At 40.5% G+C, this 25,582-nt stretch overlaps 1 protein-coding gene and 1 pseudogene across 4 annotated transcripts in view; one reads left to right on the forward strand and one right to left on the reverse strand.

Annotated features, from left to right (window-relative positions):
- ABCD3 (ATP binding cassette subfamily D member 3) overlaps window positions 1–25,582 on the forward strand; it is a 167,289-nt gene that overhangs the window by 60,579 nt on the left and 81,128 nt on the right. The window lies entirely within an intron of this gene.
- Window positions 1,930–9,191, reverse strand: LOC123379083 (annotated as a pseudogene).

Consider the following 25,582-nt stretch of genomic DNA (forward strand, 5'->3'; position numbering starts at 1 on the left):
GAAGACCTCTCTTGTGGATAAGCTGTCCTTAAGCACAACAAAGCAAAGCAGCTTTGGCAATGATCCCCTGTCTTCTTGTTGGGCTGCCTTTCTGATAATAAAGCTTCCTTTGGCTTCAAAACCAGTGTCTCAGCCATTGGCTTACTGCACATTGAGTGCCTGGACAAGTTTAAATTAGGCAACATACGCACAACGTTTTTCTCAGCTAAAAGGTAAGTCCTTCCAACAGGAGGCCGAAGTACTAATTATTCAATAAATAACACAATGCCAATTACTATATCTTACAAAACAGTCAATGACTAAATGTTTTCCATAATTCAGAATACCATAACAATGTTCTAGTTTTGTTTTTAAAGTTGATCCCGTCTCTAAGAATTTTAACAGATTCTCTATGTTGAAATTAGTTTGCTTTATGTATTAGAAAGTGTGCCTTAACTTTGGAGCAGACAGATCCTGGTACTCTTATTAGGCATGTAAATTCAACCTCTATAAGATCATCTTACTCTGGAGGATGATCATGACTATTCAGTGAGTTGAATTTTGATTATCAAGCACTTATTAAATGCCTATTATGTACTAATATTATCATGCTGGCCACTGGGGCTAGAATGAAGCAGTATTTTATAAGGCAATTCATGTTCCACAGTACAGGGATTTAGGACCCTTGTACCTCATGTGGCCTAAAGAATTTTGGAACTCAGAGGAAATGAAAAAGATCATCTTGATCAATATCTTCACTTCTCAGATGACTACACAAGGCCAAGGGAGGTTAAATGAATAAAACAAAATCCCAAACCAGTTAGCTGTAGAGTCAGAATTACAAACTAGGTCTCCTTGTTCTTGGCCCTCTGTTTGTCCTGCTATACCTGACAGAGGATGTCCTCTCCCTGGGGATAATAGATGGATGCTTTTCCAGAAATAAAGGCAGAGCTTGAAAATAGCATTTCCTCCATACTTTCTGCCCTATTCTTTTCTTTTTTTTTTAAGTTTATTTATTTATTTTGAGAGAGAGAAGGAGAGAGAGAGAGAGAGAGAGAGAGAGAGAGAGAAAGTGACAGAGCACACAAGTGAGGGAAGAGCAGAGAGAATCTTAAGCAGGCTCTGCACAGCCAGCACAGAACCCAACACGGGGCTCAAAACCCACAAACTGAGATCATGACCTGAGCCGAGATCAAGAGTCAGATGCTTAACTGACTGAGCAACCCATGCACCCCTTATTTATTTTACATTTAAAAATAAAAAAGGGGCACCTGGCTGGCTCAGTCAGAGGAGCATGTGAAACTTTTTTAAATAAATAAAGCTGTGGAGTTTTAAAATTCATCAAAATACAGCCAGTCTAACATTAAAAAAAATTTTTTTTTAATGTTCATTCATCCTTGAGACAGAAAGAGAGCACAAGTGGGGGAGGGGCAGAGAGAGAGGGAGACACAGAACCCGAAGCAGGCTCCAGGCTCCAGGCTCCAGGCTCCAGGCTCCGAGCTGTCAGCACAGAGCCCGATGTGGGGCTCGAACTCACAAACGGTGAGATCATGACCTGAGCTTGTCAGATGCCCAACCAACTGAGCCACCCAGGCACCCCCAGACAGTCTAACATTTTATCTATTTCTTTTGTCCCTGACCACAGATATATGTATCAACATAAATGCAATTGTATGTATTAATTTTTTCACTAAAAAATCATAAGCATCTTTTCTAAGTTATTATAGTCTCATAAACATACTTTACACAATTAAGTTTATTGGTGGTTTCCATTATAAAAGATGCTACTTGGTCACTCTAGGAAATTCACAAGTCAGAAAAGTAAAAAATTAGAAGAAAAGAAAAAAGCACCTATAGTTTCACTGTGTATAAATTCACCCCCTATGTGTATTTTGGAACCATCATTATAATATTCAATGACTGAATAATTTTTAATATTTTTTTCCAACATCTACAATCAATTTTATTCTAATATAATCTAAACACATACCATTTAGGAAATACCAAGAAAAATTTATGTACAAGAGTTGACGCTATTTCATTTGGATAAAGCTGACAAATTCTTGCTATGAGTATAGTCCAGGAAACATCTCCGAGGAAACCTAAAATATTGGAATAGATGCTGTGGCCCCCAGTTTGATAGCTCTCAGAGACAACTGAAGTTGTCAATGTTTGGTACTAGATGTAAAATGTCATTGGTTACCCTGCAACTGTTAAGGCTTCTTATGCATCTTATATCTAAATTCTTAAGCAGATTGTCATCTCATAAATCCAAGTCTTCTGGAATAGCCTGCAGTGCTAAACCTGCAAACCAAATACAAATCTCTATGCCATCAAAACACAGTTTGATGTTTCTTCAACAGCCTTTTGTATGTACTCAACTTGTGAGATCCCAATGTAACAATTTTTCCTCCAACATTTTCAATTACAGATTGTGGAAGATTCTTGCTTTCACTGATTCCTCGGATCCACCCTTTTACCAGATTATTTAATTTTCACAAATTAAAATCCTGCGCTGCAGTTCCTTTTCCTCTTCAAAAACCCCAAAGGGCTTCACAGTCTCAATTAATTTCTGAGTAAGTTGGCAGTCAGTCTCTTTGGGAGCTGCTAAGAGGTGATGTCACGGCGCCTCTGTGGTCCCTGTGTTTGCTGTGATTCCTGAGGTTTTACCTGGAAGCCGCACGCGGTCCAGCGGCCGCAGCGCCTGGTCACTTCTCCGCCCCACCCCGCCCCTCACCTCGCCCCGCCCCGCACCACCTCCCACCGCGCCTCCCGCCGCCGCCGCCGCCGCCCAACTCAGGATCCCCCAGCTCCCAGGAGAGAGGGAGGTAGGGACGCCACAGGTCTGGGTCCAACCTCACTCCCGCACGGCCCCCGCCGCTTTAAGTGCTTCTCCTTCCTCCCCCTTGTCCTAACACAGCAACGCGAGTAATGTTTTATCTTGACAGAAATATTTTTTATTATATTTAGGTGATTGCGTTCAGAATCCTGGAGGGAAGTAGGGGCTGAATGGGTTGTTGAGTTGGTTTGTGATGTTGTGTAGTGCTGTTGTACAATATTTCTCTTTGAAAGCATATGGCAGAATTCTATTTCTCCACTCTCTTGAAGTCAACCATAGCTTTAACCAATGGGACAGGAGTGGAAATGACTTGTGTTTGTTGCAAGTGGAAGCCTTTAAAAGTCAGTGCACGGTTGGCTATGCCTCTTCCCTCCTGCTGCAGTGACATGCAAAGTACCAGATGGTGGAAGTTACATCAGCCTGAGTCTTTGTGTAAGGAGAACAGTGCCCACAGCAGGACAAAAAAAAAAAAAAAAAAAAAAAAAAAAAAAAGGACCTCAGCAAGAAATTATATTTGTTATTTTGAGACAGTGAGATCTTATTACTGCAGTCTATCCAGTTTAATGTTTTTGCTTTAATCGCAGAAGCATTCTATCCATCTCACATTGAAAAGACTGCTGGTTTGTCGTGTGATTGGACTTTGACATCTGCAACTCCCCTGATCACCTCATGTGATTGTACCTTCCCTCTGTTCCTGTTCCATATATATCTTTCCCAAAGACAAGATAATCTCAGATAGAAGAGGACCACTTTTTAATTGTGATAAAAATAGTTGCACTCTGGCCTAAAACCTGAAAACAAAGCAAATTTGGTTTTTATAAAGAGAATTGTGCTGCTTTGAGAAAAGAATCTGTCTCTAAGAGTCCAGATGGTTGTCATAATTCTTTGACTAAAGAACTTGAAGACTAGGAGCACCTGGGTCACTCAGTTGGCTGGGCAACCAACTCTTGATTTTGGCTCAGGTCATGATCTTAGGGTTCGTGGAATCAAGCCCCACCTCTGGGCTCGCACTGACAGCTCAGAGCCTGTGTAGGATTCTCTCTCTCTCTCTCTCTCTCTCTCTCTTTCTGCCCCTCCTCTGCTTGCTCTCTCAAAATAAATAAATAAACTTTTTTTAAAAAAGAACTTAAAGACTAGAATGCCTAGCACAATCTGATAGATGTTCAATATATACTTATTTGGAAAGACAGTCAAGTGAAAGAGGGAGAAGGAAGAGTATGTGGAGTTTTAAAATTCATAAAGTGTATTGACTATATATATATATATATATATATATATATATATATATAATCAGAATAGTATAATTTGCAGAAAGAAAGTGTATCTATCTTAACCAGGAGGCTCCTTACAACATCCATCTGATAGAGACATTTCCAACACCGTTGGGCCTATGAGATCATAAGGTCCAAGTAGCCTGAACCTAATGCGGAGCCTTTTCTTGATCTGGATGCCACTCAGGACTGGATGCCTCATGTGCTACTACTAAAAGAGTCAGAAAACCATGCTTAAGTATGGTATGTCCAAAAAGGTCTTGTCCTTGTGGTGGGACATTCCAGGTACAACTTTTCTATAACATTTTGAGGTGATATCTTAACATTGGACCCACAGACACTCACTGGTGTGCCAGAGCCCTGAACTCTCAGAATTTAGCTCCATCTTTAGCACCCATGTTTTTCATTAAAGCATCTATCTGTGATGGTTTATTTTTCTAATGCTTTCTTTTTCCCACTCACCAGGCACAATTAGCACAATGTAACCAATGTAATGGACCGATGTGATAATGTGTGAGATATTAAGATTGAAATTTTACTGATAACGAGTGAATAAAAGCATTTTCTAGGTCAGTATCTGCATGGTAGAGCCAGACTGCAAATGACATCATTACCTAATTAAGGCTTGCAAAATTCCACTGTTATCCTCCGAGACTTACTTCGGTTTTGCCACCAACTAGATGGACAGTGAGTGGGAAACTGAAGCCATTGGTAGGTTTTTATGCAGGGGCAGTTTGGTTCCCTTGGAGCAAGGGGAGGTGATGTTGCTGCTGGCAGTGAAAACTCAGAGGCTATGGGGATTTGAAGTTCTCAGCCCCATCTCTTCTGCTTAAAAGTCTTAGGTTCCTACTCCTTTCCTATTCGTGTCTTAACTGAGCATAAGAGCCTTAATGGTATTGTGCATTTAATGGACACTGAAACTCTGGAACTTTTACAGTTAGGTTCTATGTTTAATTCTCAGCTGCATCTGCCCCGTGCCTATAGGATCCAAGGGATTACTTTAAAAATGTGATGCTTTCTGATTATCCACCCATGCCCTGCATTGGGCTTTAAATGCCTTAAATTTTACCCTTTTTTTCTATATATGCTCTCCAGAGTTGTAAGACATGGCCATCCCAATCCACACAATCTTTGTACCTACCATTGCCACTAAATGCCATTCCTACTTGGTCTTCTAGTGCCTCGCTTTTAACCTTTCCGTCCCATGCTATGAGTGATCTGTGTCCCCATTTCTCCCTAGCAGGAAGGTTATTTATGTGTTCCATTTCCTGGAGCCATCCCACTCCCCTTTAACTGCTTGATCAGTCAGGGGCCTGGCAGGAAAGAGATGGAACCCTCAAAAAGATGACTAAAGAAAATTTAATGAGATTACTACTTACAATGTGTGACAAGATATAGGGAAACTATACAGGCTGGAGGAGTTCTACAGGGCTGGCAACAGCAGGAAGTCTACGGTCTCTAAACTGGGGAAAGCAAGAAGAGGGAGGGATGGCTGAAACCAGTGAGAATGCAGTAGTAGCAGGGAGCGAGGGAGCTGTGGCCTCAGGTGTAGGAATGCATAACCTGTCACTTCACAAACAGGCAGTCAAGGGAATCGACCCATCACACTTTCGCTGCCCTCTCATTTTCTGGTCTCTGGCCCGTCCCAGTTGGAAATCTGGTTAATGCTGTTGATAAAAGTCAGGGGCACAGAGCAGAGTGTGAAAAGATGGTGAATGGATATGAAAGAGCAAATAAAGACTCTGCCCTCAGTCAACCCTCTTCCCTTTTCCCCATCAGCATCCACCATTAGTCTTTTTTTTTTCTCCCCTAGGTGAAAAATTCATTTCCCCCAAACAGGGTGCATACCCAGAGTCCCATCAGCTAGTATAGCATTCCTGGGTGTTAACAATGCAGTCATATTCTCACCCGAAACCTAAGACATTGGCCACCACCAGCCATCGGTGCTCTTCATATAAAACTGTAGATCTTTTAGGGCACTTGGGTGGCTCAGTCGGTTGAGTGTCTGACTTTGGCTTGGGTCACGATCTCAAGGTTGGTGAGTTTGAGCCCTGTGCGTTGGGCTCTGTGCTGACAGTTCGGAGTCTGAAGCCTGCTTCAGGTTCGGTCTTCATCTCTCTCTGCCCCCTCCCTGCTTACATTCTGTCTCTCTCAAAAATAAATAAACATTAAAAAAATTAAAATAGGGGGCGCCTGGGTGGCGCAGTCGGTTAAGCGTCCGACTTCAGCCAGGTCACGATCTCGCGGTCTGTGAGTTCGAGCCCCGCGTCAGGCTCTGGGCTGATGGCTCGGAGCCTGGAGCCTGTTTCCGATTCTGTGTCTCCCTCTCTCTCTGCCCCTCCCCCGTTCATGCTCTGTCTCTCTCTGTCCCAAAAATAAATAAATGTTAAAAAAAAAATTTAAAAAAAAAAAAAAAAAAATTAAAATATTTATTTTTTTTGTAAATTTTTAAAAATGTTTTTATTTACTTCTGAGACAGAAAGAGACAGAGCATGAGAGGGGGAGGGGCAGAGAGGGAGGGAGACACAGAATCCCAAGCAGGCTCCAGGCTCTGAGCTGTCAGCACAGAGCCCGATGTAGGGCTCAAACTCACAAACCGTGAGATCATGACCTGAGCCGAAGTTGGACACTCAACCAACTGAGCCACCCAGGCGCCCCCAAAATTAAAATATTTAATAAAAAAAACCCTGTAGATCTTTTAAAAAGAAGAGAAATAGTCAATTACCATAGAACATTGTTGCTGCCATCTAACATGGACAATATCCAGCACAGTATGGTCCTCTGGCCCCTTAGCATCTATGTGACTCATAACATGTGTGCTCTAAGAGGCAGTTGGAGCTCCTTGGAAGAAAATGTTTCTCAGGTAAGAGACAATTTGATACCAGGGTAGCAAGGGCAGAAGGACAAATCAAGAGCTTCTGAGCTGAGTTGTTTTCATCATCAGGATCCAATTATCAGTCTTGATCAGCATGCTTTGATCACCATTTTTAGAGGAAAGCAGGATCCAGGTTCAGAGACGGGACTTAGTAGAAAAGTAGTGAGGTGGCAGTAAGAACTTCAACCTGTTAGGCCGGTGTTCAGGAGTGGGTACTACTTCTATCTGGTAACAGTACAGAAGGTGAAGGAGATGAGCCTCTTCCAGCCAATGGTTAGATAGACAGAAAGCAGCCCAATGCTCATGTAGCACACTGTCAATCCACAAATACTGAGCGTTACCATGTGTCAAGTATTGTCTTGAAAACTGGAGGTAGGATGTTTGAAAAAAAGAAAAAAAAAAATCCCTGTCTTTACGGAGCTTGGGTAGAAGCGAGGAAGGCAGAGGTCAGATACATTAATTCAAATGGTTAATTAGTTAGGGGCGCCTGGGTGGCTCGGTAGGCTAAGCATCCGACTCTTGATCTCTGCTCAGGTCATGATCTTATGGTTAGCGAGATAGAGCCCCAGGTGGGGCTCTGTGCTGACAGTGTGGAGCCTGCTTGGGATTCTCTCTCCCTTGCTCTCTGCCCCTGCCCCACTCGCATGCATGCTCTCTCTCAAAATAAATAAATAAAAAGGGGCGCCTGGGTGGCTCAGTTGGTCAGGCATCCGAATTCGGCTCAGGTCATGATCTCATGGTTCCCGAGTTCAAGCCCTGCGTCAGGCTCTGTGCTAACAGTTCAGAGCCTGGAGCCTGTATCAGATTCTGTGTCTCCCTCTCTGTCTCTGCCCCTCCCCAGCTCACGCTCTTCTCTCTCTCTCAAAAATAAATAAACATTAAAAAAATAAATAAATAAACTTGGGGCGCCTGGGTGGCTCAGTTGGTTGGGCGGCCGACTTCGGCTCAGGTCATGATCTCGCGGTCCGTGGGTTCGAGCCCCGCGTCAGGCTCTGTGCTGACAGCTCAGAGCCTGGAGCCTGTTTCAGATTCTGTGTCTCCCTCTCTCTGACCCTCCCCCATTCATGCTCTGTCTCTCTCTGTCTCAAAAATAAATAAACGTTAAAAAAAAAATTAAATAAATAAATAAATAAATAAACTTAAAAAAAGAAAAACCAAACGGTTAATTAATTAATACAGTGAAATGTGCCATGGAGAACTCTTTGGCAATATCAGAGCACATACCAGGGCCCTACCTAATCTGGAGAGTCGGGGAAGACTTCTCAGGGAAACAAATGTATCTCACGATCATTAGTGAGCAGGTGTGAGGGCAGCAGACCACTTCCAGATACCACACCTGTGAAAGGGCACCTAATCACTAGCCCACCAGCCTTGACTCTGCCGAGTTCTAGGCCCACACAGGATAGAGCTAGATGGAAAACTGGCCCCAGGAGAGTCCAGAAGAGACATAGCTGTGAGTGGTCACATGTAGTGGCTCCAATTCCATTTCCTCCGTGAGTCTAATATTTCTCTTTGTGTGGGTGTATATGACAGAGAGAGAGAGAGAGAGGGACAGAGAGAGGGAGAGAGAACACTTTCATGTCTTTGTCTCCATTGCTATTTCCTTGTTTGCTCCATTGTTGGGTCTTTAAACCTGGAAACCGACCCCAGCAACCATTGAAAGTGACTCTCAGATACTTGAGGTAAATGCTAAACTTTCTCACATTATTCCTGCCTTTCTTTCTCTCCGTGGTTCCTGCGTCTGCTCAGATTTTACTCTTTCTGTGTTGTGGCTAAGAACTCTGAAGTCCTATAAACCTGGGTCCCAATGCTGGCTTTGCCAGTCACCAGCTGTGAGACCTGGGACAAGTTCCTTAGTGTCCCTTAACTTCAATTTCCCCAGTTAGAATCGGAGGCTAGTAACAGTACCTCCCTCACAGAGCTCGTGTGAGAATAGAACGGGATATGCCACTGTAGGTGGAAGCTCTAGTTGTTCATTCAGTTTTTCCTTTTTCACCACTTGGACCTGACAGCAAAGTCTCGATACCGAACTTTGACACTCATCCTCCACTGGGACGCCGACTGCAGTTACTCTCAGGTCCCTTTCATGCTGGGCCACTTCCCATGAACCCCTCATCCAGCCTCGTGCTCTAGGATGCCATGACAGGTTTAGCCATGAAGTCAATGGCCCCGCAGGGGTATCAGGCAGCTCCTCCTCATCTCGCTTCTCAACTTCAACCTCTCTCATTCCTTAAACTGTTCCTAATGAGGAAACAAATTTCTGTGGATTTTTCCCATATTTATGGAACAATTTTACGTAAATTCTTAATTTTAAAGTCACACAAATATAATGATACACATTTCGCTATATGAAAAAAACTCCCAACAACTGAAATGGCATGAAGTTGCTTTGTACTAATGCTAATGTTTTCTATGTGTCTGTGAGCCTGGATGGGGATGAAATGGTTCCCCAGCCCAGGACTAGATGATCTCTTGAGGTTCTTTTAGAGATATGAACAGGAAACTAATGACGAAATAATGAGTTCTAGTCTTACATGATGTGCAAGGTGTATGCCCGGGCTTTGTTGATAGGTTCAAGATGTTGTTGGCCGGTATTTCAAGAAAAAAAGAGTGTTGTGGTCTATAATTCTCTATTTACATTTTTTAAAAAGAGTTATTTATTTATACTAGTTTCTTACTTGATCTCTGGATGCAACAATAAGGCTCCTGACTGGGCAAATATATTTTTAACTGCAACACTAAATGTACTTTAAAAAATACATTTTTAATGTTTGTTTATTTTTTTTTTAATTTTTTTTTCAACGTTTTTTATTTATTTTTGGGACAGAGAGAGACAGAGCATGAACGGGGCAGGGGCAGAGAGAGAGGGAGACACAGAATCGGAAACAGGCTCCAGGCTCCGAGCCATCAGCCCAGAGCCTGACGCGGGGCTCGAACTCCCGGACCGCGAGATCGTGACCTGGCTGAAGTCGGACGCTTAACCGACTGCGCCACCCAGGCGCCCCAATGTTTGTTTATTTTTGAGAGAGAGAGAGACAGAGAGAGAGTGGGGAGGGGCAGAGAGAAAGGGGGACACAGAATCTAAAGCAGGCCCCAGGCTCTGTGCTGGGGCTCTGTTCTGTCAGCACAGAGCCTGATGCGGGGCTTGAACTCATGAACTCCAAGATCATGACCCAAGGCGAAGTCAGACATTTAACTGACTGAGCCACCCAGGTGCCCCAACACTGAATGCATTTTATCCTAACATTTTTCTGAACTTTTCTTTCTTTTAAACAATTTAGATTTACAGATGTTTCAAAGATACTACACTGTGCACTATTTGGGCACCTGGGTGGCTCAGTTGGTTGAGTATCCAAATCTTGACTTTGGCTTAGGTTATGATCTCATGGTTCCCAGGATCAAGCCCATGCTGGGCTCTGCACTGATGGAGTGGAGCCTGCCTGGGATTCTCTCTCTGCCTTTCTCTCTGCCTCTCCCTCCCTCACGTCTGTGCACATGCTTTTTTTCTCTCTCTCAAAATAAACATTAAAAAAAAGATAGTACAAAGGTAAGTTAGAAAGATAGCACAGAGATGGGTTACAAAGATAGTTTAGAGAATTAATTCTTATATGTACATTTCTTGGAGATCCTGAGGGTTTGGTTCTGGATCTACCAAAATAAAGTGAATATCACAGTAAAGCAAGTCAAATGAATGTTTTGGTTTCCCAGTGCATGTAAAAGCTATGTTTATACTGTACTGCAGTCTATTAAGTGTATAATAGCATTACATCTTAAAAAAAAAGAATGTATATACCTTGATTAAAAAATATTGCTAAAAAATGCTAACCAATCATCAGAGCTACCAGTGAGTTGTAATCTTCTTGCTGGTGGAGGGTCTTGCCTCGATGTTGATGGCTGCTGACTGATCACGGCGGTGGTTGCTGAATGGTAGGTGGCAGTGGTCATCTCTTAAAATACAACAGTGAGGCAACTGGGTGGCTCAGTCAGTTAAGCATCAAAGTCTTGAGATTGAGCCCCACCTTGAGCATTGGGCTTCATGCTGGGAGTGGAGCCCGCTTAAGATTCTGTCTCCCCATCTCCTTCTGCCCCTCCCCCACTCATTAGCACACACACATAATCCCCCCCCTCAAAAAAAGAGACAACAATGAAGTTTATTACACCAGTCAACTCCTCCTTTCACAATTTCTCTGTAGCATGCGGTGCTGTTTGATAACACTTTACTGAAAGTAGAACTTCTTTCAAAATTTGAATCAATCATCTCAAACCTTGCCTTTGCTTAATCAGCTAAGTTGATATAACATTCTAAATCCTTTGTTATCGTTTCAACTTCAAAAAGGTCTTCACAGCATCTTTGCCAGGAGTAGATGCCATCACAGGAAACTACTATGTTTGCTCATCCATAAGAAACAACTCCTCATCCGTGAAAGTTTTATCATGAGATTGCAGCCGTTCAGTCACATATTCAGGCTTCACTTCTAGTTCTCTTGCTATTTCCACCACACCTGCAGTTACTTCCTCCCCTGCAGTCCTGAGCCCCTCCAAGTCATCCACGAGGATGGGAATCAGCTTCTTCCAAACTTCTGCACATGTTGATATCATGACCTCTTCCCATGAATATGAGTGTTCCTAATCACATCTAGAATGGTGAAATCCTTCCCAGAGGGTTTTCAATGAACTTTGCCCAGATCCATTAGAGGAATCACTATCTATGATTCCTCTATCTATAAGGCAGCTATAGCCTTATGAAATGTATTTCTTACATAGTAAGACTTGAAAGTCAAAGTTACTCCTTGAACCATAGGCTGCAGAATGGATGTTGTGTTAGCAGACATTAGTGACATTAATCTTGTTGTGCATTTCCATCAGACCTCTTGGGTGACAGGTTCATTGTCAATGTGCAGCAATATTTAACAAAGAATGTTTTTTGTGAGAAGTGGTTCTCAACTGTGGGTTTAAAATATTCAGTAAACCATGTTGTAAACAGATGTATGTCATTTAGGCTTTATTGTTCCATTTACAGAGCACAGGAAGACCAAATTTAGCAAAATTCTTGAGGCCCTAGGACTTTCAGAATGGTAAGTGAGCAATGGCTTCAACTTAAAGTTAGCAGCTGTGTCAGCCCCTGACAAGAGAGTCAGCCTATCTTTTGAAGCTTTGAGGCCAGGCGTTGACATCTCCTCTCTGGTGATAAAAGTCCTACATGGCAGCTTCTTCCAATAGACAGCTGTTTCATGTACATTGAAAATATGTTGTGTAGTGTAGCCACCTTTACGAATTCTCTTAGCTGGATCTTCTGGATAACTTGCTTCCGCTTCTATATCAGCACTTGCTGCTTCACCTTGCACTTCTATGTTATGGAAATGGCTTCTTTCCTTAAGCCTCATGACACAACCTCTACTAGCTTCAAATTCTTCTTCTGCACCTTCCTCACCTCTCTCAGACTTCATACAATTGAGGAGTTAGGGCCTTGCTCTAGATTAGGCTTTGGCTTAAGCGAAATGTGGCTGGTTTGCTCTTCCATCCAGACCACTAAAACTGTCTCCAAATCAGTAATAAGGCTGTTTTGTTTTCTTATATTCGTGTGTTCGCTGGAGTAGCACTTTCAGTTTCCTTCAAGAACTTTTCTTTTGCATGCAAACTTTGGCTACCAGTTTGGTGCAAGAGGCCTAGCTTTTGGCCTGTCTCAGCTTTTGACGTGCCTTCCTCACTAAGCTTAGTCATCGTTAGCTTTTGATTTAAAGTGAGAGATGTGTAACTCTTTCCTTCACTTGAACACTTGGAGGCCACTGTAGGGTTATTAATTGGCCTAATTTCAATATTGTTGTGTCTTAGGAAATAGGGAGGCCTGAGGAGGGGAAGAAAGATGGGGAAATGGTCCATCGGTGGAGCAGTGAGAACACACACAAAATTTATCACTTAAGTCTGCTATCTTATATGGGTGCGGTTTGTGGCAGCCCGGAACAATTACAATAGTAACAGATCATTGCTTTGTTCTTCAGAGATCATTGATCACAGATCACCATAACAAATGGAATAATAATGAAAAGTTTGAAATATTGTAGGAATTACCAAAATGTGACACAGAGACATGAAGTGAACAAATGCGGTTTGAAAAATGGTGCCAGCAGGTTTGTTTAAAACAGGGTTGCCACAAGCCTCCAATTTGTAAAAACAAAAACAAAAGCAAAAACGCAAGATCTGTGAAGTATAAGAAAGTTAGATATACCTAGATGGTTTTCATGCAGCTCTTTTAATGTTATTACATTGCATGTAAGTAGGTACCTTTACCAAACCTAAGGAATCAGCATTGGTACAGCACTATTAACTAAACCTCAGACTTCATTGAACTTTCACCAGTCTTTCACTTACTTTTTTTTTCTGCTCCAGGGTTCAGTAGGTTACCACATTGCATTTGATTACCATATCTCTCTTGTCTCCTCCAAACTGGGACAGTTTCTCAGTCTTTCCTTGTTTTTCACGAACTTGACACATTTGAGGAGCACTAGCTAGATATTTTGTAGAACGTCCCTCAATTTGGGTTTGTCTGATGTATTGTAATGACCAGACTGGAGTTTATGGGTGTTTTAGAATGTCACAGAGATGAAATGCCTTTCTCATTTCATCATATGAGGGATGTATGATATCAACATGTGCTAATCAACTTATTACAGTGCTGTAAACCTTGACCACTTGGTTAAGATGGTATGTGTCTGTCAGTTTTCTCTACTGTAATATTACTGGGTTCCCCCCTCCCCCTTTTAATACTCTGTCCATTAGAAGTCACTTACTAAATCCAGTTAACACTCAAGAGCCAGGAAAATAAATGACTCCTCCTAGAGGTGGGATTATCAAAACATTTGTGAACATACATTAAAAACACCAAAACATTTCATAAATGTTTTGGGGGAGATGCTTTGAGGCTATGCAACTATTCGGTTCCTCTTTAAAGTTTCACCCACTAATTTTAGCATTCATCCCAAATCTTGCCCACAATAATTATTGCTCAAGTGGTGCTCAAATGGTAACTTTTCTATTGCCCTTGTTCCTTCTATATTTATCATTCAGAACTTTGGAATTTTTCTATAAGGAAGGATTTTGCTTCTCCCCCATTTATCTGTTTCATCATTTGTTTATATCAGTTAAGGACTAATAGATACTTATTCTATTCTTGGGTCATAATCAAATACTATTGTCATTACTTTTTGTTGTTCAAATTGGTCCGAGTTTGGCCAATGAAAACTCCTTATTATTTCTGTACCATCCATCTATCTACATGGGTTCATACTGATATCTTTGACTCATTCAACTCCACAGGGTTCTTTCTAGCCTTCCTGTCTTTACTTGTTTGTAATTTACTCTCCCTGACAGCAAGACATGTGACTTCCATCATCTGTAATTTATTTATGTGTTTGTTCAACCCTGGTATCCTTGTAAAGCAGTTATCAGAATTGCTAACCTGTCCTCTCATGTGAAACATGGTTACTAAGTAGACTACAGTGTTTTTTGTCCATTCTTTTTGTCTTTAGTCTTATAGTTTCCAATAAAAATTACTTGGGTCAACTCTTCCTCCCCACTCCCATGCAGTTATGTCATACTTTCTCATATAGTTAGATGCATTTGTTGTGGTTGGTCTTCATTCTGTCTTGGGATTCCCCAACAATCCTGAGTTAGCTTTTCAAATTGCATGCAGTAAAAGAGTAAAAAAGTTTACTCTTTGTGGTATATAGTTCAGTGGGTTTTACCAAACACAGAGGGTCATGTATTCACCACCACAGTACCACATAGAATAGTCTTGTCATCATAAAATTCCCTTGTGCTGCTCCTTGTACTGAACTCCTTTCCTCTGCCCTAACACCCTATGATAGTGTTTTCAAAAATAAGCCTTTTTAAGTGATAAAGAATGTTAGGAAGCAACTTGTCCTAAACTTTTCCATTTTATAATTTTTGGTATTTAAAAAAGTTATGAAAGTACTGTATACACATTTCTGTTTACAGGTAGAGAAAGCCACAATATAAAAAACAATCCTCCTTCAGTAGTTAGCATGTGTGAAGATGTAAGAGCTTGTCTATCGGTATGTTTTTGGCACAGCCTTGGACCTTTAAATCTGAAGTCTTTCATGGTAGTAATAGTTCCAAGCCCCAATCTCAGAAGTAACCAGTGTGAAGCCCTTTATTTCCCATATGAGAAAGTTGAGAACCAGAAATTAAGGTCATGTAGTTATTTATGACAACACATGAGGTGGAACTCACACTCAAGGCTCCCAGTCCATTGTTCTTTCCACATCCTGGTGTTTTTTCAAGGCATGAGCTCGGATCAATCTGCCACCCAAATGCAGATGAATGTGAATCGGATAACTTGAAACCACCCATGAGGTAGTAAGTAGGCGGCTTTGACGTCGGTTGCTGCTGCTGTAGACAAAGGGACACTTGTGTGTGTGTCTAAATCCAGATGATTTTTATTTTCTAAGTTATGCCAGGAGGACTATAAAAAAAATCTTTCCACTCTGGCCACAGCAGGTATGTGATAGGGATTTGTAGAGAAGCTCATAGACAGAAGGCATCAGCAAAGATTCTCTTATGGAAGTCCCTGTTTTGCAAAGATTTAAGCAGTAGCAATTAGAAGCACAGATTCTAGAACAATAAAAGAATCATTGATAAAATCTGTGCCCTTGAAACTGGACGTGGAGGAACTGAAGAGAATGAGAAACTCTGGAATATGTATAACTGTGAAAACGGAAGCCCACCCCTCCCCCACCCACCCCACCAAAGGACCAATGTGGCACTCTGGAGCGAAAGGAGTCAAGGAGTGAATGAGCAGAACCAACCTGACCAAAAACATAGAGCTGCTTGCCACAGGACTGGCACAGGACGTCAGTCACCCTAGTGCTACCTGGCTGAAGGCTCCACCAGCATCTAGAGCACGGGAGCTGTGCAACACTAAAATTATACTGTGATTATAATACGTGTACTTGAAATATGGCACAGCTATCTCAACTTACATTATTTCCACTGTGTAATTTAGTTGCCTTGAACTAATCCTTCTATTGCTTGAGTAAAGAGAACTCCTTAAAAAAAAAAAGAGAGAGAACTCCTTTATTCTGTTAAAGATAGATGTCTGAACTGGGTGGAACTCACTAACGTGTGCTTACAGCCCTGATTGTTGCCCAGCGTCGGCAGACCAGGACAACATCCCCAGGAGAGGATGGTGCCCAAACAGACCCCAGTTCCATGGAGATATGCCACTTCTTACATATATGAAACAAAAGCTCCACGCAGCAAAATCCAGAAATCCTTCCAAGTGTAGAAATACATACATTTTTCGGGATTACAAACTTACTATTTTATTTTTTTTTTTTAATTTTTAACGTTTATTTATTTTTGAGACAGAGAGAGACACAGCACGAATGGGGGAGGGGCAGAGAGAGAGGGAGACACAGAATCGGAAGCAGGTTCCAGGCTCCGAGCCATCAGCCCAGAGCCCGACGCGGGGCTCGAACTCGCGGACCGCGAGACAGTGACCTGGCTGAAGTCGGACGCTTAACCGACTGTGCCACCCAGGCGCCCCTAAACTTACTATTTTATGTGTGAAATTAACTGTACATCTCACAGGGCATTCTTAAATATTCTAAAGGTTATCTGAGTGAATGGCAAGATAAATTATTTCCCTTGAATGTTTTTAAATACCCTAGGTCTTCATAAAATAAATTATGTCCCATTCATATTTTTAGATATTCCACGTCTTTCTCGGGACACGACAGCCTTAACACTGGAACAAATTCCAAGGACATTTAAGTGGATGCAACTTCTCTTTCAACCTGAATTTACCTTTAGATATCTCCTTTAAAAAAATAGCTTGTTTATTCATCATTTAATTGGAGTTACAATTTAAGGCACAGATCTAAAATGTTCAGTTTGATGAGTTTTGGCATTTGTAAATATCTATGAAACCACCACCCCAAACAAAATATGGAACATTTTCATCATCAGAAATTTCTCTTATGCTATCTTCCAGTCAGTTTTACCCCACTTCTAAATCCAACCACTTTCTGACTTCCATCATGACTTTATTTTGCCTGTTCTTACATTTCATATTCATTCAATCAAGTAGTGTGTTGTGTGTGTGTGTGTGTGTGTGTGTGTGTGTGTGTGTGTATTCTTTCATTCAGTGTTTTTGAGATTCATCCATGTTGCTGTACTTACCAGAAGTTCTTCCTTTTTACTGCTGAATGGTGTCCCATCATGTGGCTATGCCATAATCTGTTTACACATTCTGTTGTTGACACTGGGAGTTTTCCAGTTTAAGGCTGTTATGGGAAAGGCTGCTATAGATATTCTTGAATTAGTCTTTCTTTTTTCCTTTTTCTTTTTTAAGAGTTTATTTTTTAAAGTTTATTTATTTATTTTGAGAGAGAGAGAAAGAGAGAGGAAGTGTGTGTGTGTGTGTGTGAGAGAGAGAGAGAGAGAGAGAGAGACAGAGAGAGTGTGGGGGAGGGGCACAGAGAGAGGGAGAGAGAATCCCAAGCAGGCTCTGAGCTGTCAGCAGAGAGACTGATGTGGGGCTCAAACTCATGAACTGTGAGATCGTGACCTGAGTTGAAGTCAGAAGCTTAGCCAACTGAGCCACCCAGGAGCCCCTATATTTTTCTTTTTTTAAAAGTCTTATTTTGAAATAATTTCAAAATTATTCAAATAATTTCATAATTGAAATAATTTCAAAAATTATTTTTGCAGCTACCAAAGTTACAAAAATTAAAATGACACAAAATCACACATATACCCTTTATCCAGATTTATTGATTGTAAATATCTAACTTTTGTTTTATCATTTGTGTGTGTGCTATTTTGTGTGTGTGTGTGTGTGTGTGTGTGTGTGTGTGTTCTTGAATCATGTGAAGGCCCTTTACCCCAAAATGATGGCCCTTTACTCCTACAAAGTTCAGTGTAGGTTTCCTTAAAATATGGATATTCTCTAATATAATCACAGTACAGATCTTCCTTGACTTATAATGGGGTTACATTCTGATAAGCCCATCAGAAGTTGAAAATATTGTAGGGTCATCTGGGTGGCTCAGTCGGTTAAGCGTCTGACTTCACCTCAGGTCATGATCTCATGGTTCGTGAGTTGGAGCCCCACGTCGGGGTCTGTGCTGACAGCTCGGAGCCTGGAGCCTGCTTCGGATTCTGTGTCTCCCTCTCTCTCTGCCCCTCTCCCACTCCTGCTCGCTCTCTCTTTCAAAAATAAATAAATCAAAAAAATTAAAAAACAAAAAAGAAGTTGAAAATATTGTAAATTGAAAATGCATTTAATACCCCATGACCTACTGAACACTATAGCTTAGCCTAGCCTACCTTGATCATGCTTAGAACACTCACATTAGCCCACAGCTGAGCAACATCATCTCACACACAAAGCCTATTTTATAATAAAGTGTTGAAAGTCTTACGTAATTTATCGAGTACTGTACTGAAAGTGAAAACCAAAATGGTTGTATGGTTACAGAATGGTTGTCAGTGTATCTGTCGTTGCCCTTGTGATCGCATGGCTGATGAAACCTTGGTGGCCACTGCCCAGCCTCCCAAGAGAGGATTGTACCGCATATCACTAGCCTAGGAGAAGATCAAAATTCAAAACTCAAAGAACAGTTTCTACTGAATGTGTACTGCTTTTACATCATAAAGTTGAAGAATTGTAAGTCAAACCATCATAACTCAGGGACCCTTTACATAGTTAGCAATTTCAGTGAATTTTACATTGATATAATACTCTAAGCCATCAATCATATTCCAATTTTATCAGTTACTGACCCAATTATTGACCCAATAACATCTTTAAGGAAATCCTCTGCTGTCCCTCATCCCACAAACAACAAAATCCAGTTTAGGGTTAGCTACTGCTTTAATTGTCACCTCTTTTTAGCCTCCTTTAATCTGGAATGTTTTTAAAGCCTTTCTTTTTATGACACTGACATTTTTCACAACAACAGTACCCCTCTCTTGTTTAAAAAATGTTCTTCATTTTGGGTTGTTCTGATGTATCTTCCTGGTTAGACTCACATTATGCATTCTAGACCAAAACACTGCATAGGGGATGTTGTATCCTCAGAATAGCACATTTACAGGCATAAGATATCCATCTGTCCCACCCTGGTGTTGTTGATTTGAATTGCTTAGTCAAGATGTTGTCCAATTTATTCACTAAAATCACCATTTTTTACTGTTGTAATTAATAAATGGTCTATGGGAAGATAATTTAGGATTATGAAAATATCCTGTTCCTTATCAAAATTTCCTCCTGGATTTAGCATCCATTGGTGGTTTTTGCCTGATTCAATCTTTACTATGATTATTGCAAAATGGTAATCTTTCAACTTGTGTACTCCTCTACATTTACCAGTTTGTCCTCAGCATTGAACTATAATTAAGAGCTCTCTCCTCTGCTTCCTTATTTATTTATTATAGATATGAACTCATTAATTTCTGTTTCTTCATTGGCTTATAATTCGTTACTGTGCTTATTTTGGTGCCCAAATTATCCCAGATTTGGCCAAGAGGAGTCTCTTCAAGAGGGCTCTTGTGTTTTTGTGACATGCTTCATCTTTTTTTTTAACCACTTCTTATTTTCTGGCATAAGTAGCGCTTTCAGACTTGTACTCACTTTGTTCCATGCCTAGAATTAGCCGTGTCTTTGAGGGGCCCTCGTTCATTTTAGTGAAGAATGATATTAAAGACCAAGATCTTTAATAGGTACTAGGCATGATCATTGCTACCAGCATCTTTGCTTCTTGGTCCTTTCAGTGGACAGAATTAAGAAATACACAAATGTATACACATATATACGAATGTACACCTGCAAAAACATACACATACATGTTGCGACCAGCGCAACAAACACCGAGCTCAGGGTCCTGAGGGTAGGGGAATGTAAGAAAGAAAAGAAGAGAAGCCAGTTTGGGAACAGGAGGGTCCCCTGGGCTGATGGCCCAAGTGACGGCTTTATTGTTGCTGTACACAATCTTTTATATCAAGACTCTTATGGATCAGGTCATTCTAAGAAGAAACAGGTTTCACATGATCGCTGCCAGCCAAAACATTTAGTTCTGTGTACCTTGAACTTTCTAAACAGGTCACAACAAGACCTTGTTGATTGATTGCTAGCAAAACACAGTTCCCATGTTTGTTTCTCTTTTACCCGGGGTAGAAAAAGGGAGGTAACATTACTGCCAACACCCACAGACCACAGGCTTCAGGAATTAGCTTTCTCAGCCTTGACAAGGCTTTCGTATGCCTTTGCAAGTGGGGGAATGGGAGGGGGAACCACCGGGTTGGCTGAGTCAACAGGGAGCCGTTGCTCGACCCGGTCTCAGCCTGGCACCGGGGTCCGGCCTCCCACACATACATACTTATACACACACACCATATACATATTTTAGAAGTCATAAATTCATGCCTGAGATCTCCAATTCCAATCCATCCCCTCAGCATCCTTTTCTCATTTTCTTCCATTCCTTATTTGTATGCTCCCTCTCTCCACAAGATATCTAGCTCCCAACAACATCTGTATGTTGCTCAGTCCTGTAATACACTCTAACGTAACTTAGAATCACTTTGCTGACACTACTATAATAAACGAATCTCTAAAATGAGTCCAAGATTCACTTGTAATTCTTTTCTACTCCCCACCTTGCCCAAGACTAAGGGTGTACAGTCAAACATTTATCTGTAAGTTACTTGGCTTCCTTCCATCTTTCCTTCCTTGGTTCTTTTCTTCCTTAATCTTTTTCCTTCCAGTATGGTTATGGTATTCATTTGAAATACAGTTAGGTTCGTGTCTTTTCTTTTGCTTAGAGTTTTTTATTTTCCTCCCATTCTTAGCATTTGAATTTAATTTTTGAATGTGTAGGACATAAATATGCTTTCAAGATCCAAAATTTTGCAAAAAGATATTCTCAGAAAAGTGATACTCCCTTCACATCCCTTCCCATCCTCTTTCTTCCCACCCTTTGTATGCCACCAATTTCATTGTTATCTGGTTTGCTGGTTAGCATTTCTTTTTGTAAAGATTAAGCAAATATATGTATATATCCCATTTTCCCTTCTTTTGTATGTAAAAGGTAGGACCTGTTTAAGCTCTTATGCTTTATTTTTTTTAAGCTTATTTATTTATTTTGGGGTGGGAGGGGCAGAGAGAGGGAGAGAGAGAGAGAATTCCAAGCAGACTCTGCACTGTCCGCATGGAGCCCAATGTGGGGCTCAAACCCATGAGCCATGCAATCATAACCCAAAACAAAACCAAGGGCTGCAATCATAACCCAGTACAAAACCAAGGGCTGGATGCTTAATTGACTGAGCCACCTAGGCTCCTCTCTTACGCTTTTTTAAAATCTTAAGGGTACCTCCTGAAATAACTTCCTTGCAGTTTTTAGAGATCTGCTCTGTTATTTTTTACAGCTGCATAGAATTCATTGTGTGTCTGTGCCAAAGATTTTTCAATCCATATCCTATATTTAAGTCTTTGATTAGTTTCCATTATTTCATAACATCAAATCATGCTTCAAGAAGAAGTAATCCTGTGCCTATATGTTTTTTTGTTTTGTTTTGTTTTGTTTTGTTTAAATTTCTGGAGTGTACCTACTTCCTTGTGTATCTAAATTCCTAGAAGTAAGATTGCTGGGTTGAGGCACATATGCATGTATGGTTTTGTATTTGTTTCCATATTGCCAAATTCCCCATACTTTTTTCATTCTCACGGTGATGTATGAGGGTGTCTGTTTTCCCCATAGTCTTCTCACAGAGTAACATTGTCAAGCTTTTCAATTTTTGCCGATGTTACAGGTAAGAAACGTATATCAGTAGAGTTTATTTTTCATTTCTCTTATGAGTGAAGTTGAACATCTTTCAATATATCTAAAGGCCATTTTTTATATCTCTTTTTGTGAATTGTCTTTTTTTTGTCATTTGTCCATTCTTCTTTGTTTTTTCCCAAGTTTTATAAATTCTTTATAAATTCGGGAGATTAGCCCATTATCTGCAAAACAGTTTGCAAATATGTTCTTCTAGTTTGTCATTTATCTTTTGACATTGCTTACACTGTTTTTTGACATATCGAAGCTTAAAAATTTTCATTACTTATATTTTTTCTTTTTTTCTTTTACTGCATCAGGATTTGTTAGTCATAGTTAGAACACCTTTTCTGATACATAGGTTATAGAAGAATTCACCCACCTTTTCCTATAGATTCCCCATACACGTGTAGCAGGATAATTTCTTAAGATATCAGTTTTTGTTTTCTCTCATCAGTTTTCCCTCTCCCTTCTCCTACTCAGGGAGCAAGTTCTATGCATCATTACCTCAGCTGGGCTCTGTACGAGGGCTGCATGACTTTTGATCATCAAAGCTTAAAGGGAGCCTGAGGTTTGAGGAGAATGAAAAGGTCCTGCCAGAGACTGCAGGAGACAGGGGTTCTTTAACTGTATAGTGTACCAGCTCCAGCTGGAGGCTAGGTCAGAACACCTAGCCTCATCCAAGATCTCCTGACTTGAAGGGAACTGTGCAGGCTGAGACAATGACACTCCAGTCACAGTGAGTGCAGAGGACTGATAAATGGAGGGGCCTCTACAAAGCCTTTGTGAAGTGTTAGACTCCAGAACTTTGACACCCTCCATCCCAAAAGGAAAAAAGACTAAGTTTATCTATTTGTTTTATATTTCAATTTCATTTTAAATATATAACAGTTTCAAAATAGTTCTGGGATAACTGGAGATCCACATGCAAATGAGACAAATGAAATGAGAATGAAATTAGACAAATACTTCACATCATATGCAAAAATTAACCATAGGGGTGCCTGGATGGCTCATTCAGTTAAGCGTCTGCCTTTGGCTCAGGTCATGATCTCAAGGTTTGTGACTTTGAGCCCCTCATCAGGCTCTGTGCTGACAGCTCAGAGCCTAGAGCCTGCTTCGGATTTGGTGTCTCCCTCTCTGTATGCTCCACACTCCTGCTCGTGTTCTGTCTGTCTCTCAAAAATAAACAAAGGGGTAACTGGGTGGCTCAGTCGGTTGACTTCTGGCTTTGGCTCATGTCATGATCTTGTGGTTCATGGGTTCGAGCCCTGCATCGGACTCTGTGCTGACAGCTCAGAGCCTGGATCCCATTTTGGATTCTGTGTCTCCCTCTCTCTCTGTCCCTCCCTCGCGCTTAGTCTGTCTCTCTCTCTCTTAAAAATAAACATTAAAAAATTTTTTTAATTAAAAAAATTAAAAAACATTAACTCCAAATCGATCAAAGATCCAAATGTAAGAGCTAAAACTATAAAACACTTAGGAAGAAACACAGGGAATACATTTTCATAACCTTAGATTTGGCAGTGGATCCTTTGATATGTCATTAAAAGTACAAGCAACAAAGGAAAAAATAGATAAATTTGACTTGAACAAAATTAAAAAGTTTTGTGCATTAAGGGACATTATCAAGAAAGTGAAAAGACAGCCTAAAGAATGGAAAAAACTATATGCAAATCATGTATCTGATAAGGATCTAATGACCAGAATACATAAAGAACTTTACTTGACTTGAAAAGACATTTCTCCAGAGAAGGTGCGCAAATGACCAGCAAGCACATGAAAAGATACTCAGCATCATAGGTCATTAGGGAGATGCAAATCATTACCACAATTCACATTCACTAAGATTGCTATAATAAAAACAAACAAACAAATAATAGGTGTTGATGAGAACAGGGAGAAGTTGAAACCCTCATTCACTGTTGGTGGGAATATAAAATAATTCAGTTGATGTAAAAGGAGTTTGGTGGCTCCTCAAAAAATTTAACATAGATAGGACATCTAGCTGGCTCAGTCAGTAGAGTATGTGACTCTTGATCTCAGGGTTGTGAGTTCAAGACTCACGTTACATGAAAAGCTTATGTAAAAAAGAAAAATTGTCATAGAATTACCATATGTCCAAGTAATTATATTTCTAGGTATATATCCCAAAGAGTTGAAAACAGGTGTTCAAGCAAATACTTCAACATAGCTGTTCATAGCAGCACTATTAACAATGTCCAAATGTCCATTAGCTGATGAGTGGGTAAATAAAAAAAGTGGCTGGGGCGCCTGGGTGGCGCAGTCGGTTAAGCGTCCGACTTCAGCCAGGTCACGATCTCGCGGTCCGTGAGTTCGAGCCCCGCGTCAGGCTCTGGGCTGATGGCTCAGAGCCTGGAGCCTGTTTCCGATTCTGTGTCTCCCTCTCTCTCTGCCCCTCCCCCATTCATGCTCTGTCTCTCTCTGTCCCAAAAATAAATAAAAAAACAAAACAAAAACGTTGAAAAAAAAAGTGGCTGGTTCGTAACATAGACTATTATTCAGCCATAAAAAGATTGAAGTACTAATAAATGCTACAATGTGGATAAACCTTGAAAACATTATGCTATGTAAAATAATCCAGACACAAAATGTCACACAATGGATGATTTCGTTTATTTGAAATATCTGGAATAGATAAATCCATAGAGATGGAGAGCAGATTGGTAGTTGCTGGGGCTGGGATCAAGGGAGAGTGGGGAGCAACTGCTTAATAGGTATGGGGTTTTCTTTTGGAACGATGAAAATATTTTAGATCTAGGCAGAGGTGGTAGTTGCATAATCTTGTGAGTGTTCTAAATGCCGCTGAATTGTTGACTTTAAAAGACTTAATTTTAGGGGTGCTTGGGTAGCTCAGTTGGTTAAGTATCCGCCTTTGGCTCAGGTCATGATGTTCAAGCCCGGTGTTGGGATCTATGCTGACAGCTCAGAGCCTGGAGCCTGTTTTTGGATTCTGTGTCTCCCTCTTTCTCTGGCCCTTCCCTGCTTGAGCTCTCTCTCTCTCTTGTTCTCTCTCTTTCTCAAAAATAAACATTAAAAAAGTTTTTAAAAAGATTAAAATATTTAATTGTTATGTGAACTTCACCTCATTAGAATTTTTCTTAAATGTAATATATGATGTATTTACATGGTTAAAAACTTAAAGATACAAATTTATTCAGTGTAAATATTTCTTTCTGCATCTTACCCCCACTCAGTTACCTTTCCTACAGTCAATATTATCAGCCTCATGAATATCCTTCTAAAGATATTATATTTGCCCATAAGCAAATAAGTAGATGTTATTTCCTTTCTACTCTTTTTATGAATGGTAACATTTAACATACTATTCTGCTCCTGGCTCTTTCTTCTGCTTAATGTTATATTTTGAGATCATTTCATATTAGTACATATAATCAATATTCCATCACATTCATCTAACCTGTCCTCCACTTGTGGGACTTAAAGAATGTTCCTAATTCTTTGCTTTTACAAAGGTACCTTATATCTATGATATTTCACTGCCTGAGAGTACATTTAAAGAGTCAATTCCCTGAAGTAATTTACTGAGTCATAGGATGTGTGCATTTCTAACTATTTTTAAGCTTTTGATCAATTGTTCTACAATCTGTACTAATTTACATGCCTCCCAGAAATGTTAATAAAAAATTACATAATGTGTTATCAAACTTTGGATCTTTGCCATTTTGATAGGTGAGAGTAGTATCTAAGTGAGGCTTTATTTTCTCTATGTGTGAGAAAAACATCTTTTCCTATT

The sequence above is a fragment of the Felis catus genome, chromosome C1 (genome assembly GCF_018350175.1).
Source record: "Felis catus isolate Fca126 chromosome C1, F.catus_Fca126_mat1.0, whole genome shotgun sequence".
NCBI lineage: Eukaryota > Metazoa > Chordata > Mammalia > Carnivora > Felidae > Felis > Felis catus.